Source organism: Dipodomys merriami, unplaced genomic scaffold (genome assembly GCF_024711535.1).
Source record: "Dipodomys merriami isolate MVZ:Mamm:240054 unplaced genomic scaffold, mDipMer1.0.p SCAF_26, whole genome shotgun sequence".
Classification (NCBI taxonomy): domain Eukaryota; kingdom Metazoa; phylum Chordata; class Mammalia; order Rodentia; family Heteromyidae; genus Dipodomys; species Dipodomys merriami.
The window spans coordinates 4,795,772-4,809,333 of NW_027204048.1; the positions used below are offsets into that span (position 1 = coordinate 4,795,772).

Consider the following 13,562-nt stretch of genomic DNA (forward strand, 5'->3'; position numbering starts at 1 on the left):
AGCCTCCTGATCCCTGTCTTTTGAGTAGGAGCCAGATCCCACTCAGCTGTGATGTCCTTGATGGATGAACCCATTGGTGGAGCCAGAGCCCTCACGATCCAATCACTTATCAAGGCCCCACCTCCTGACAGCTCATTCAGCTATGATGTCATTGGTCGATGAGCCCATTGGTGGAGTCAGAACCTCTATGACCCAATCATCTCTCTCTTATCTCCAGATGGCAGCAAGCTTTCAACCCAGGAGCCTTTGGACCTGTTTCATGCTTCCCAGGTGAAGAAGATGACAAAAAGGGATGGCTGGTTGCAGTCCTAATGGAACAGGTGATCAAATCAAGAGGACAGCAGAGATGGTGACTCAGAGCTCTAAACTCAAGGAGTGGAAGTGCCTGTCCTGGAACCATCCACCAACAGATTTTGTCTGAGTGAGAAGTTAATGTCTGCAGTGCTTAGCTGCTTTTATTGGGGATAGAATCATGCATTTGGGGCTGTCAGGGAGGTGGGGGGAACCTATGGAAGATGAGGCACAGAAAACATGCCACCTGCACATTGCAAAGTTCAGGCCAATGGCTCCTCTTTCTCCTCTCATTGAGAGTCAGCCTTTGGATGGTCGGCTGGGGAAGGAATATTCAGTGTCACCAAAAGGCCAGAAAATCCCCAAGCCAAAGCATTTCGAGGCGCTTCCAAATCTCCTCTATCAGGCTGGTTATTTTTCTTCCCATAACTAGTAGCAGGTGTTTGGCTGTGTCCATTAAAAGCCATTTCGTGTTCCCCTGACAAAGGAGTTTTTTATTTAGTGCTGTAAGATCAATAATGCAGCATCTCATGTGAACTATTAAAATGGGAAATGTTTGCTGGGCTGACAATTGTGCTATCGATACATACCGAGTACTACATTGAGGACAGCCAAATGGACCAATAGCTCTTATGGAAAAGGCTTAGCAGGGGGCCCTGGCTGGGCCGCAGCTGCTGTGCTGGCCTTGGGGGCTGCATTTGGAAGAGTCCTCGATGGAGCCCCGGCAACCCTCCATCTCAAGTGGGGTGGGACATGGCTTTGGCTGCCTGAGCTGCTCACACTCATGTTTTCCATGTGGTCGAGAGCTATGTAGAATAAACTCCTCTCCTTGCTTTCTCAATCAGGCCTAGAGCAGTTTCAATCTGGACTGCAGTGTCTGTCTTGGCCCATGCCCCTAGACAGGATGTCCTGCCTTCCTGCCCGGTGCTCAGGGCCTGGGACCCCAGACCTGCAGACCCTCTGCCCCCTTACTTCCCACCAGTCTGTCATTGATGTGGCTCCGAATCTATAGGTTTTGTCTCCTGATTCTTTTTTTTTGGGGGGTCCGGTCGTGAGGCCTGAACTCTGGGCCTGGGCGCTGTCCCTCAGCTCTTCAGCTCAAGGATAGTGCTCTACCACTTGAGCCACAGCACCACTTCCAGCTTTTTTCTTTTTGCTTATGTGGTGCTGAGGAATCGAACCCAGGGCCTCAGGCATGCAAGGCAAGTGCTCTACCACTGAGCCACCTTCCCAGCCCTCTCTGATTCTTGATAGAATGTTCCCAGGACTTTTCCTCCACTTCTGTCTACTGAACACCATTTTGTGTAAACCCTCTTCTCCATCCTCCTCACCACAGCACCCCCCTCTCCCCCCCTCCCCCCCGCTCTTCCCAGTGATAGGGCTTGAGAAGTCCCAGTCCCGATTGTTTGGCCAACTTGACTGGATGGAGAGACTTGGGGGAGACTGGGGAGGCTCACTTCTGCTTGTGTCCTTGATGGATTTCAAAATGATCCAATCACATCAGGGTGAAATAAGTGGATCTGATCGTGGATGGATTCATCAGATCAGGACGTGATCAGTGTGGATCTGATCATCAATGGATTCATCAGATCATGATTTTTGATCAGTGGATCTGATTATTGATGGATTCAGATTTGATTAGACCCTTGGGAGCTGGTGGAAATCATGGGAAGTGGGGTCTGGGTGGAGAAAGTGGGTGGCTGGGAATGTCTCCTTAGGATCTGTATCTTGCCTGGCCACTTCCTGTTACTGCTTCTCCTCACTTCCTGTCTACCATGACATGAAGAGTCCTCCTCCACCCTAGCTGCCATGATGTTTGGGAACCTGGTACTGAGCAACCAAGTTGTGAGCAGGAGATACTATTCCTTCTTCAATGTGTTTATCTTAGGGATAATCACAAAGACAAGAAAAATATCAAATATCAAATATACACACTGATAACTCCCTGTGAAGAACTTATGTTTCGACCTTTTTTTTTTTTTTTTGGTTGGTTGTGGGGCTTGAACTCTGGGCTTGGGCACTGTCCCTGCGCTCTTTAGCTCAAGGCAAGCACTCTACCACTTGAGCCACAGCTCCACTTCCGGTTTTCTAGTGGTGTATTGGAGATAAGAGTTGCACAGAATTTCCTGCCTGGGCTGGCTTTGAACTGCCACCCTCAGATCTCAGCCTCCTGAGTAGCTAGGATTACAGGCGTGAGCCAATGGTGCCTGGCTTGACCATTTCACCCAATGTAGAGCTCAGTGGCCATTCCTCCTGAGCATGGCTTTGCCAGGCATGCTGGGATTCCAGCTTCTTTGGGGTTTTGGGGCCAGGCAGGGTGGAGTCCAGCCACCTGGTGTGACTTGCAGTGTGGTAGGTGGCTAAAGGAACTAGTCAGCATCCTGAGGTGCAATGCGTGTGATGTGGTACGGTTGGGTCGACGCGGGGTATGGAGTTGAACTTGGGAGGCTGGGTATAACATGCCTGCTGGCTTTGGCCTGAGTCTTCTGCCGTGTTGGTTCTTGGGATTTTTGCCTCTCAGAATCCAATGGCCAGGCTGTGGTACACACTGATGTGCACCAGTGGTAATAACCACTGACAACTGTGAGCCATGGGGACGAGCTGGCAGAGAGTGAACCCAAGTGGTAACACCCCAGTGCCCCATGTGGCATCTGCAGAAAGGCCCAGCCACAGAAGGGAGCTGTGAGCTCCCGTGAGAAGCCTCTTGTAAGAACCTGAGTAAAGGGCGGCTCGTGGTTCACTGTTTGACCTCCTCATCCACTAAGGGCGGCAAAGGTGGTGGAGTTTTGATCAAAAGCGTGCATCCTGGCTGCTGAGCAGGAACAGAGGGAGTTTGAGGAGCCCGGGGCCTGGCTCCCTGGCAGAAGCTCTGCCATTGAAGCCACTCTGCTGCTCCTGTTTTTCATAGATAAAAAAAAAATCAGTGGTGGCAATAGCTAGGATATGGAAACAACCCAGATGCCCCAGCACAGATGAATGGATCCAAAAATTGTGGTATCTACACACAATGGAATATTATGCAGCCATTAGAAATGACAAAACAATGGCATTTGCAGGGAAATGGATGGAGCTAGAAGGAACCATGTTGAGCGAGGTAAGCCAAGAGCAAAGAGACAAACAGTACATGGTCTCCCTGATAAGTGGATGATAAATCCAAAATGTTAGGTGATATGACAAAACTAACAGGACTTAAGAAACAAAGAACTCCCACTCATCTGGTCGAACCACTACTAAATATCCCCATGCTACTGATCGCATGTATGGTGTATATGTGTACACCGTTATATGTTATAGACCGTGATAGACAATTTGCTCCAGGAAAGTTAGAATGAACTTGTGACCTTAAATGAGCATCATTATTCCACAATACTGTGAAATTTGGGAAATTATGTAATCACTTAATCACAATTTAAAAAAAAAGAACCTCGGGGAAGGTAGGGAGGGAAGGGATGGTAGGGGGAAAACAATGGAGGGGGTAACAATGCTCAATAGGAAGTGTACTCATTACCTTGCTCATGTAAATGTAACCCTCTGTATAGTATCTTTACAATAAAAAAAAAATCAGTGGTGGGGTTTGATCTGAGGCCTGGGCATTGTTCCTGAGTTCTTTTTGCTCAAGGCTAGTGCTCTTTGAGCCACAGCTCCATTCTGGCTTTTTTTTTTTTTTTTTTTTTTTTTGTATTTAATTGGAGACAAGAGTCTCAAGGACTTTGTTGCTGGGACTGGCTTTGACCAGTGATCCTCAGATCTCAGCCTCCTGTGTAGCTAGGATTACAGGCATGAGCCACCAGTGTCTAGCCATAGTTTTTGAGGTATGGTCTCTCTTTGTGCCCAGCCAGCATGGGCTTTGATCCCTTTATTTTTGCTTCTTTTATCTCTGGGGATAGAGGCTCAGACCACTGTGCTGGGCCATTGTGCCGCACCCCCCCCACTGGACCCCCCCCCCCCCCCGAGCTGGGAGGGCAGGTGTGCATCACCCCACTAATCATGGATCAAAATGGAGTTTCCTGAACTCCTTTTTTTGTCCTGGCTGGTCTTGCACCACTTCCCTTGGATCTCTACCTTCTGTGTAGCTGGAACTACAGGCTCGAGCCACCATTCCCAGCCTCCTTTTTGTTTCAAAGATTTTTTTTTAAAATTAGAAGATGGAAAGACCTTCCAAGCTGGCAGAGCGGATATCATGAAAATGACCACAGCCAATGGCAGCAATGCAGAGATTCTGTGCAACCTCATCAAAATCCCAATGTCAGTCTTGGCAGAAATAGATCAGTCCTATGGATGCTTAAAGACTTGCAGAGGGAAAGCCATCCTGACTAAAGAGTAGTGCCAATCACATCGTAACACCAGGCTTCCAATTACACGGCAGAGCTGTAGGGATCAAAACAGTATGGCACAGGCCCCAAACCACACCTGGAGACCCATGGAACAGCACAAAGACCCATAGATAAAACCACACCGCCACAGCCACCTAATTCCCACAAAGGAGACAAAATCACCCCCAATCTAGACCAGGTCTGTGTGGCTGCTGAGTGAAGCGTCTGAATGAACAGATATGGGGCACTGGTGAGCTCAGCCCACATGTGGTAGAGGGACAATCAGAACTGGAGAAAAACCCAATGGTGTCAGGAAGGGACGGCTTTCCGGGGCCATCCAGGTATCGCCGGCACTCGGGGCCCACCGCAGCCAGCCTGCTTTCCTCTGCACACCCCACATCCAGGCCAGGCCCTCTCCCCTCCCCGTGGAAGTAGGCTTGGTGGTGTTCCTCTCACGACCCATGGGAAGTCGATGATGCACAGCTGTGCCAGCCTGATCAATGGATCGGGGCTCTGCACCTGAGTCTCTCCTCCCAGAGGGCATCCAGGTAATTAATCAGAGGCCTCTCTCCTCTCTTGCCTGTCCCCAGGGCACAAAGTCTAATAACTTAGACTTCCATTGACAGGTGGTACTGGGATTTGAACTTAGAGTCTTGCACGTGCTAGGCAGGTACTCTACCATTTGAACTATGCCTCAGCTCCTTTTTTGCTTTTTATTCAGACACAGGGTCTTATTCTTTTATGGGGCCAAAGTAAGCCAGCCTCCGACCATGATCCTCCTATCTATGCTTCCTCCATAGCTGGGATTATAGCTATCCATCATCACGCTCAGCTGGTTGGTTGAAATGTGGTCTTGTTAAGTTTTTGCCCTGGTTTGGCCTCAAATCACACTCCTCGTGAGCTCTGCCTCCTTCGTAGTTGAGATTGTCAGTGTGAACCACCGTGCTTTTCTTTTTCTTCTTCCTTTTCCTGGGACATAGCCCAGGCTGGTCTCAAACTTACTGACTTCCTGCTTCAGCCTCCTCATCGCTGTGATTATAGGGCTGCACTACCGTGCCCGGCTGACTGTAGTTTTCTTTGGGGTGCTGGTAGTCGCTTAGACAATACTGATGAGGATTAATGATGTTGTAAATAGGTGTTTAAAATAAATAAATAAAAAAGGCGAAAACAGGGATTAGGGAAAACTACAGTGGGTTAATAAATGAGGTGTTCCACGGTGAGTCCCTCCAAGATTATTTTAGCGGCGAGAAGGAAACATTTTGTCACAAACAAAATCAATCTGTAATCAGAAGATAATTTGCAATCAGCTTTGCAAGTGAAATTGCGTTTTCTTGTCGTCTGAGGGTGTTTTGGGAGTTGCATGAGCGAGCTGATGAGCGAGTAATGGATCGGAAGGTGAGGGTGAGGGCTGGTTTCACCAGCCAGGCGTTCACGGGAGGGAGGGGGTATTTCACCCACAGCGATTCTTTAGAAGGAGCCACAGATGGACTTTGCTGAGAGCAGAAATGCCTGGAGCCTGGCAAGTGCACTGGTAACACGCTCTGCAGGATGTGTACGTCTCCTCAAAATGCACTCCGCCTCCTGCCCCACTGCCTTGGTGATTCTGTGCATTTAAATTGCTGTGGGGGTCCTGGGGTTTGAACTCAGGGGCTCATGCTTGCTAAGTAGGTGCTCTACCACTTGAGTCACAACCCTGGTTCTGTTTGCTTTCTTCTTTTTTAACAGGATTTCATGGCCTTGCTCTTTCCTTTCTGAACTGTGATCCTCCTGTTTATACTTTGTGTGTAGCTGGAATGACAGACAGGAGCCCCCATGCCTGGCTTATTGACTGAGATGGGGTGGGGGGGGAGTCTCATGAGATTTTATTTTTTGTCCTCTATCAAACTGTGATCCTCCTACCCTAGCCCTCAAAGTAGCTGGGATTACAGGTGTGAGCTACCATTCCCAGCTGGGTATAACTCTGTATGGGTGTTTCCCACTTAGGTTTCTCTTGGGACCAAAATGAGGGTGACATGCGGTTTGGGCAGGTGATCAATTACACACATTCCCTGAAGAAACCACAGATTGCCAAGTTACCAATCACTTAAAAAAACCAAAACAAAAAAACTCCTGACCATAAAGACTGAATTCAGAAAGGACTTAGTGTATTTCAAGCAGTAGCTTTAAAAAATCTAGCCATAAAATGGAAAACAAATCAAAAGAGGACGGCAGGCTCCCATCTTCCCTCTTGTGATGTGCAGAATGTAGGTACTAAAGCCTCGGAAGCTTCTAGAGCTAGTTTTCAGGGGCAGCTCTGCGTTGGCCAGCTGGCTCTCTTCATGCATTATCCAGTGTTTTCCCTTTCCCCATTCTTGTCTTAAATATTTATGAAACTTGCTTAGGCTGCGCGGATCCAAGAAATGAAATAGAATTATCTGAGCCCAGGCAATGCAGGGGCGCGCCACCGTGATTTAGGAAGCCGGCTTGGAGGTGTGTGTTAGAATACGAGGGAATTAATTTGCTGAGTTCCTGGCGATGCACTGCTGTGGCCCTCACTGCATCCTGCGAGTAAACAGAACAGGGTTTCACGCTCATCCTCCTCTTGCCTGCTTGGGGCTCAGATTTTGTTGGATGGAGCTGGGTTCAAGGTTATGCATGACTGGTTATGCATGGGCTGCTGAGTTCTCTGAGCCCGGAACTTGGCCGTTTTCAAGCTAGGCTCTCTCTCTCTCTCTCTCTCTCTCTCTCTCTCTCTCTCTCTCTCTCTCTCTCTCTCTCTCTTCATTTGGGAGACGCTGGCTAATTTGTTCCTATCACGGGTATGGCTGCTTTGACAGTCCTGAGTTTATCTTCTACCCTGAATCAGTAAATGTGGACTTCTTCCAGAACAGTCTCACGATTCCTCCCTTGGACATGGACTCCTTCTAGAACTTTCTGACAATTCCATCCTGGGGACTCGATTTTGGTATCTGTTGTCTATGACAGTTTCTCATCTCTTTCAGAATGAGTGGAGGGGAAAGTTTGGAGGGTCACGACCTGGAGGTGACTAAGGAGATGGAGATGTGGATTAGTGCCAGTTTGGTCATTACTCATTGTGTGTGTGTGTATTGGCTCATGTACAGTACCCCGCCAATAAGTACAAATATTGTATGTTCACCAAGAAGAAAAAAAGCAGTCAGGTGCAGTGGTACATGCCTGTAATCCCAGCTCTTGGGAGGAAAGGTGGGAGGATCTTCAATTTGATTGAGGTCAGCCTGGGCTACACGGGTGACCATCTTTCAAGAAACATAGAACAAAAAGCCAGGTTCTGGTGGCTCATGCCTGTAACCCAGCTACTCGGGAGGCTGGGATCTGAACCACAGTTCAAAGTCAGCCTCAAAAGGCAAGTGTATGAGGCTCTTGGCTCCAACTAAGCACCAAAAAAGCTGGAAGTAGCACTGTGGCTCAGGTGATAGAGCACCAGCCTTGGGACAGTGCCCAGGCCTTGAGTTCAAGCCCCGGGACTAGCACCACCATCAACAAAAAACATCAAGTGCAGTAGCTCACAACTGTAATCCCAGCTACCTGGGAGGCAGAGATGGGAGATCATGGTTGAAGGCCAGCCCAGAACCCTTCCCCCAAATTAACAAGAAGACTCCATTCCACTCAACCAGCTGGGCCTAGTGGTGTGCATCCTAGCTGCATGGAAGGCACTGGTGGCTTGAGATTTGGAGGGGAGGGTGCTGATTGGCCCTGACTCTGGCTTGACTGGACGGAGCAATGGCTGGGGAAGTAGTGGGGCCCACTATGGGTGCCCCTCCCAGACCCCACATGACTCTAGCCTCATCAGACAAATTCAAAGTCGTTAGAAGGTGGGTTTGTGGGGGCATGGGTGTCTGAGCCTCTCCAAAGGGCTTATCTTTTGTCTTTTATTTTACTTTTTTGGTCCCAAGACTGGGACTTGAACTTGGTACCTGATGCTTTTGCTCATTGGCTGGTGCTTAACCAACTAAGCCACATCTCTAGTCCTGAAGGGCTTATCTTTCCCATCACATCTCTCTACTTCCTGGCCTCCTGTCTGCCATGATGTCCAGAAAGCCTGGATCTAGCCAGCTTTGAACTTACAAATGGTGGGCTAAATAATCGTCCCTCCTTTTAGCTTGCTTATACCAGTTATCTGTCATTGTGAATAGGAACCTGGTGTGCACAGATGCCTGTTTTTCTTTTGTTGGTCATGGGGTCTGAACTCTGGGCCTGGGCGCTGTCCCTCAGCTCTTCAACTCAAGGCTAGCGCTCTACCACTTGAGCCACAGTGCCACTTCCGGTTTTCTCACCAGCAAATTGGAGATAAGAGTCTCACAGACTTTCTTACTCAGGCTGGCTTTGAACTGTGATCTTCAGATCTCAGCCTCCTGAGTAGCTAGGCTTACAGGCGTGAGCCACTGGCGCCTGGCTGCACATGTATTTTGAACCCCTAAACCAGAGCTCGGCCTTTGCCCTCCTGGTGCTCCAGAGTCTCATGGACTTTCCTGCCCAGGCTGGCTTTGGACCATGATCCTGAGATCTCAGCCTCTTGAGTAGCTGGGGTTACAGGTGTGAGCCACTGGTGCCCAGCTAGTCTGGGGGGGGTGTTGTATCCCTGGTTCAGGGAGGTGAAGAGGACCTCCCCCCATGGCCTCCCATGACCCAGGCACCCCAGCCTCCCTTCTGCCTGGGGAGGAAGGTGGGCATCTTTTCTCTGCCAAGACTGGAATGTGATGATTTGGGGCCTGGTGGGCTCTGCCACGGCTGCAGACTCTGCTCAGCCCCGGACCATGGGCATGGACACTGCAGTAGACAGCACCACAGCATGCACAGGGCAGATAACAAGGCCTTCCTGTGAAGGCAGCAGAGCACCGCACTGCAGGCTGAGTCCAGATGCCCTGCTCTGCCATGTGTCTCCCTCTGTGGGTCTACCTGGTCCGTTCTTGTCCAGGTCCCTAGACAAGAAGAGACATGGTGATGATGGTGGTTGTTTGGGTGTGGATGCTGAGCAGACAGTGACCAGAACTCGACTGAACCCTGAGATCACGGACAGAGGGGATGGTGATCAACCCTCCTCCCTGAGGGTGGGAGAGGGGTCTGGGGGAATCGTTTAAGGGAATGGGGCCAAGTGAGCTGACTCTCAGCTATGGTTTGGGTCTAGAAGGTTCTCCACAGGCTCACCCATGGAAAGATTGGTCCTCAGTCTGGGAGCTGCCAGAAGAACATGATTTAATATTTAGGCATCCCCAGGAGTGGGGTTTGGGACCCAGCTCTCTCTCTCTCTCTCTCTCTCTCTCTCTCTCTCTCTCTCTCTCTCTCTCTCCTTCCTAGTTGCCATGAGGTGAGCAGTCTCCTTTGCTACAGGTAAACCCACAGCAATGGGACTGTTGCCCTTAAATGGAAACCTATGTGGCCATGAACCAAACTAAACCTTCTCTCATGGTGAGCGATCCCCGCAGGGATCTGGTCACAGTGCTGCGGGGGGGGGGGGGCGCTGGTGCAGGCAGCCCCACACTGGGCATCCAACCCCAGAGCTTCTCCAGGGCCCCTACTGGCTCAGAGCCCCAGGGGTCAGAAACCGCGGATGAATGAGGATGGAGCGAAGGGTCAGAGCCCTGCCATCCCCAGTGTTCCCTCCCAGCCCCTGCATCTCCATGAAGGTGTCTCCTGTTGTGCCTGTGTGTTTGTGGAGGCCCGGTGCGGTGCTGTTATTTGAAAGAGTTAATGCCTTTCGCTTGGAAGGAATAAAAAAACCAAGCATGTGGTGACGAAGAATTTGTTCTGTTCTTTGGGCGGCAGCCACGGATTCCTCGCCAATTAGCAGCATCTGGTTCTAGTGGAAGATGGGTCCCCGGTGGCGCTGGCAGCCACCCTGGACGCGCCGGCAGAAGCTCCTGATGGCCCATCTGCGCTGTCTGCCCTTCCAGAAACCCGGCCCTCCCTCCTTCTCTCCCCCTCCCCCTCCCCCCAGCCTGCCTGCCCGCCTTGCATTCAAAATTATTTTTAAATGCTCAGCACTGAGAAGTGGCAGCTTATCTCCAGCTCTTTCTTCTTCTTCTTTTTTTAATTTAAAGTTTTTATTTTCGTAGAGAGATTCCCAGTGAGTTGTTTATTTTTCTTCCCCCTTTCCAAATTTGATGAGGGAAGAGAGCCACGGCAGTCATAGCTGTGATTCATTGAGCCTTTATTGTGTCTGGCTCTGCATGCAGCACCGTCTTCCAGGGGCTTCATGATCAAAACAGCCCGGGCGGGGGGAGAGGGAGGGGGCGGGGTTGTCCATGTCAGCACCCCCATTTCCACACCTTAGGGGTGGGAACCCCTTCCTGGCCAGGGCCCCATGGTACAGAAGTGTTTGTTGTGGTGGGGACCTCGCCCTCCTACTTTGTCAGATGGAGGAGATCTGAAATTCATGTTGGTCCAGCACTGGTGGCTCACACCTGTAATCCCGGCTATTACGGAAGGCTGAGATCATGGTTCAAAGCCAGTGTGGGTAGGAAACTCCTCAAGACTCTTATCTGCATGGAGCCACCCGAAAGCCAGAAGTGGAGCTGTGAAAGTGAATGAAAATGCTTTGGGACAGCGCCCAGCCCAAAGGAAAACAAACAAAATTCCCAGTGCACAGAGGACTGTTTTATCAGTGACACCTTGCAGGAAATGCTGTCTCCTCCTGCGTTTGAGTGAAATCGGGGTCCTGTGAGACAGATAGGCCCAGGTGTGGCTGCTCGGGGTGTGGTGGGCCTGCCACCGCAGGGCACGGAGGAGCTGCTTCCGCTGCTTCCAGAACTTTCCTAGACTCACAGGCTCTCCTTTCTCCTTCAGGTGGAGGAGGGTCAGCTCCCAGGCTTCTGGAATTCTCTGTGTGTCGTCCTGAGCCATCCTTGCCTGCCGCTCCCTGCTGTGGCCATTTCCAGATGGCGGTGGGAATGCCACACAGCCTGTGGTCAAGACTCCATTCGCTGGGATGGAGCAGGCCTGGGCTTCTTGGAGAATGAAGAGTTCAGAGACGGCTCCTTCTGGCTCCGTCAGAGGCTCCGGTTGACAAGTGGAGACGTGGCAGGCTTTTGTGGTCTTTTGTTTTCGGCAATGGCGGGGTGAAACCCGCTGCCTTCCCAAGGTGTCCCGGTGCTGGCCCTTCACCCCTCAATTTCATATCCGCCACTCGAAGCCACATAGCTCTTCCCTAAGCTAAATAATGGGACACCCAGCTCTCCCAAGAAAAGACAGGGCTGTGTGCAAACAGGTATCTGGGTGAGTGTGTGCACACTTGTGCGAGGGAGAAGTTTCCACCAATCAGAAGAGATGCATCTCAACTAAGTAGAGCTTTTTCATTTCTCCTAGGGATCTGGAAACCATGGAAGCATCTGGAGTTGACGGGGCCCACCGTGCCATGATTTCACATAAACACAGAGACCTGAGTGTGTCCTGGGGTCTTGGAATTGAGCCATCGTGGGTGAGCCTGCATCCCACCTTGCCGTCAGCCTCAGGATACAGCCTTCATCTTTGGACACTTTCTTTTGGCCTCCCGGATGCTTCTTGATTTGAACATTATGGGTCAAGACTAGCTCAGGCAAAAAAAAAAAAAAAGTTTGTGAGACCTCATCTCAATGAAACAAACCAAGTGTGTAGCATATGCCTATCACCCAGCTACACAGGAGCTGTAGGTGGAAGGATTGCAGTCGGGGCCAGCCCTGGGTATTTAGAAATGATTAGAACAGTGGGGGCATTGGAGGCAGAGGGTTGGAGGGGTAGGTGGGGGCTGGCCAGCAGGGGGCACCGTTGCCAGCTATGGTGGAGAGGGAGAGGGAGGTGAATCTCCTGGAGATTGGGTGTCTGGGATAAGGAGGGGGAGACAGGAGGTGCTCAGGTTCCTGGTCTTCCGGATCCCATGCACATGTCTCCCTGCCTGCCCCTGGCCAGCAAAGCCAGACCCCATCTTCACCCTGGGGTGCACACACAGCCCGACCTACCCTGGATGCCAGGACCGAGACAAGGAGAGCCCCGGGGAGACACGGCCAGCCCTCGGCAGAGCACCAGCGAACGCTCTCTTTGCCCTTTGTTTCCCCTTTAGGAGCCGTTTGGAGCCCTCACCGCGCTCATTTTCTTGGCCTGTAATGTGTTCTTAATGACATTAATTCCTCCTCTAAATATAGACGCCATCTGTCGCCAGCCGGAGTGTGATCACTGATCCCCCACTTAACAACCGCTTCCTGCAGCTGTGGGGTGGGGGTGTCCATGGGGCCAGGACAAAGCACAGGCCTGGAGGTCCGGAGGCCTAGACCTGCTGGCTTCACCCAAGGGCTGACCAGCGCCTCCTTGTGGCGGAAATGTCTGCCTGACTAGCTCTGTCGCCTATCTATCTTATCTCTATCTATCTATCTATCTATCTATCTATCTATCTATCTATCTATCTATCTATCTATCTATCTATCTATCTATCTATCTGTCTACCTATCATCTATCTACCTATCATCTATCTACCTATCATCTATCTATCTATCTATCTATCTATCTATCTATCTATCTATCTATCTATCTATCTATCTATCTATCTACCTACCTATCTATCCAATGAGTCTATCTTATCTGTCTGTCTGCTCTATCAGTCTTGTCTAAGTAATCCATCTATCTGTTGTCTTATCTGTTTGTCTAGCTAACCCACCCTTCTATCTTTCTGTGTGCTGGTCTGTCTGTTAAATCTCCTTCTAACAGGGTGAAGTGTCACCTGCCAGCCTGGTGGGTGGCATCTGTACACAGGTTAAGGAATGCTAATGACAGATAGCCCCTCCCAGCTGGTCTCTGCCCCCCCCCCCCAGCCGCTGCCTGGTCTATTCCAGCACTCCTGTGAAGGACAATTTAGCCCTGCCACTAATTACTTTTAAAGTTCTAGATCTCAATTAGAGAGTTCATTACTTTTCACCATCTTGCCCCCATTAAAGACATTTTCATTATTAAGTCGATTTGGCAGAATGGAAGAGC

At 50.3% G+C, this 13,562-nt stretch overlaps 1 long non-coding RNA gene across 1 annotated transcript; it reads left to right on the forward strand.

The window, feature by feature from the left end:
* Positions 1-237: 237 nt before the first annotated feature.
* LOC138836820 (uncharacterized) lies at positions 238-12,195 on the forward strand. The gene is made up of 3 exons (XR_011375072.1): positions 238-320; positions 11,406-11,834; positions 11,925-12,195. It is a non-coding gene; the product is annotated as an uncharacterized lncRNA (long non-coding RNA).
* Positions 12,196-13,562: the final 1,367 nt, after the last annotated feature.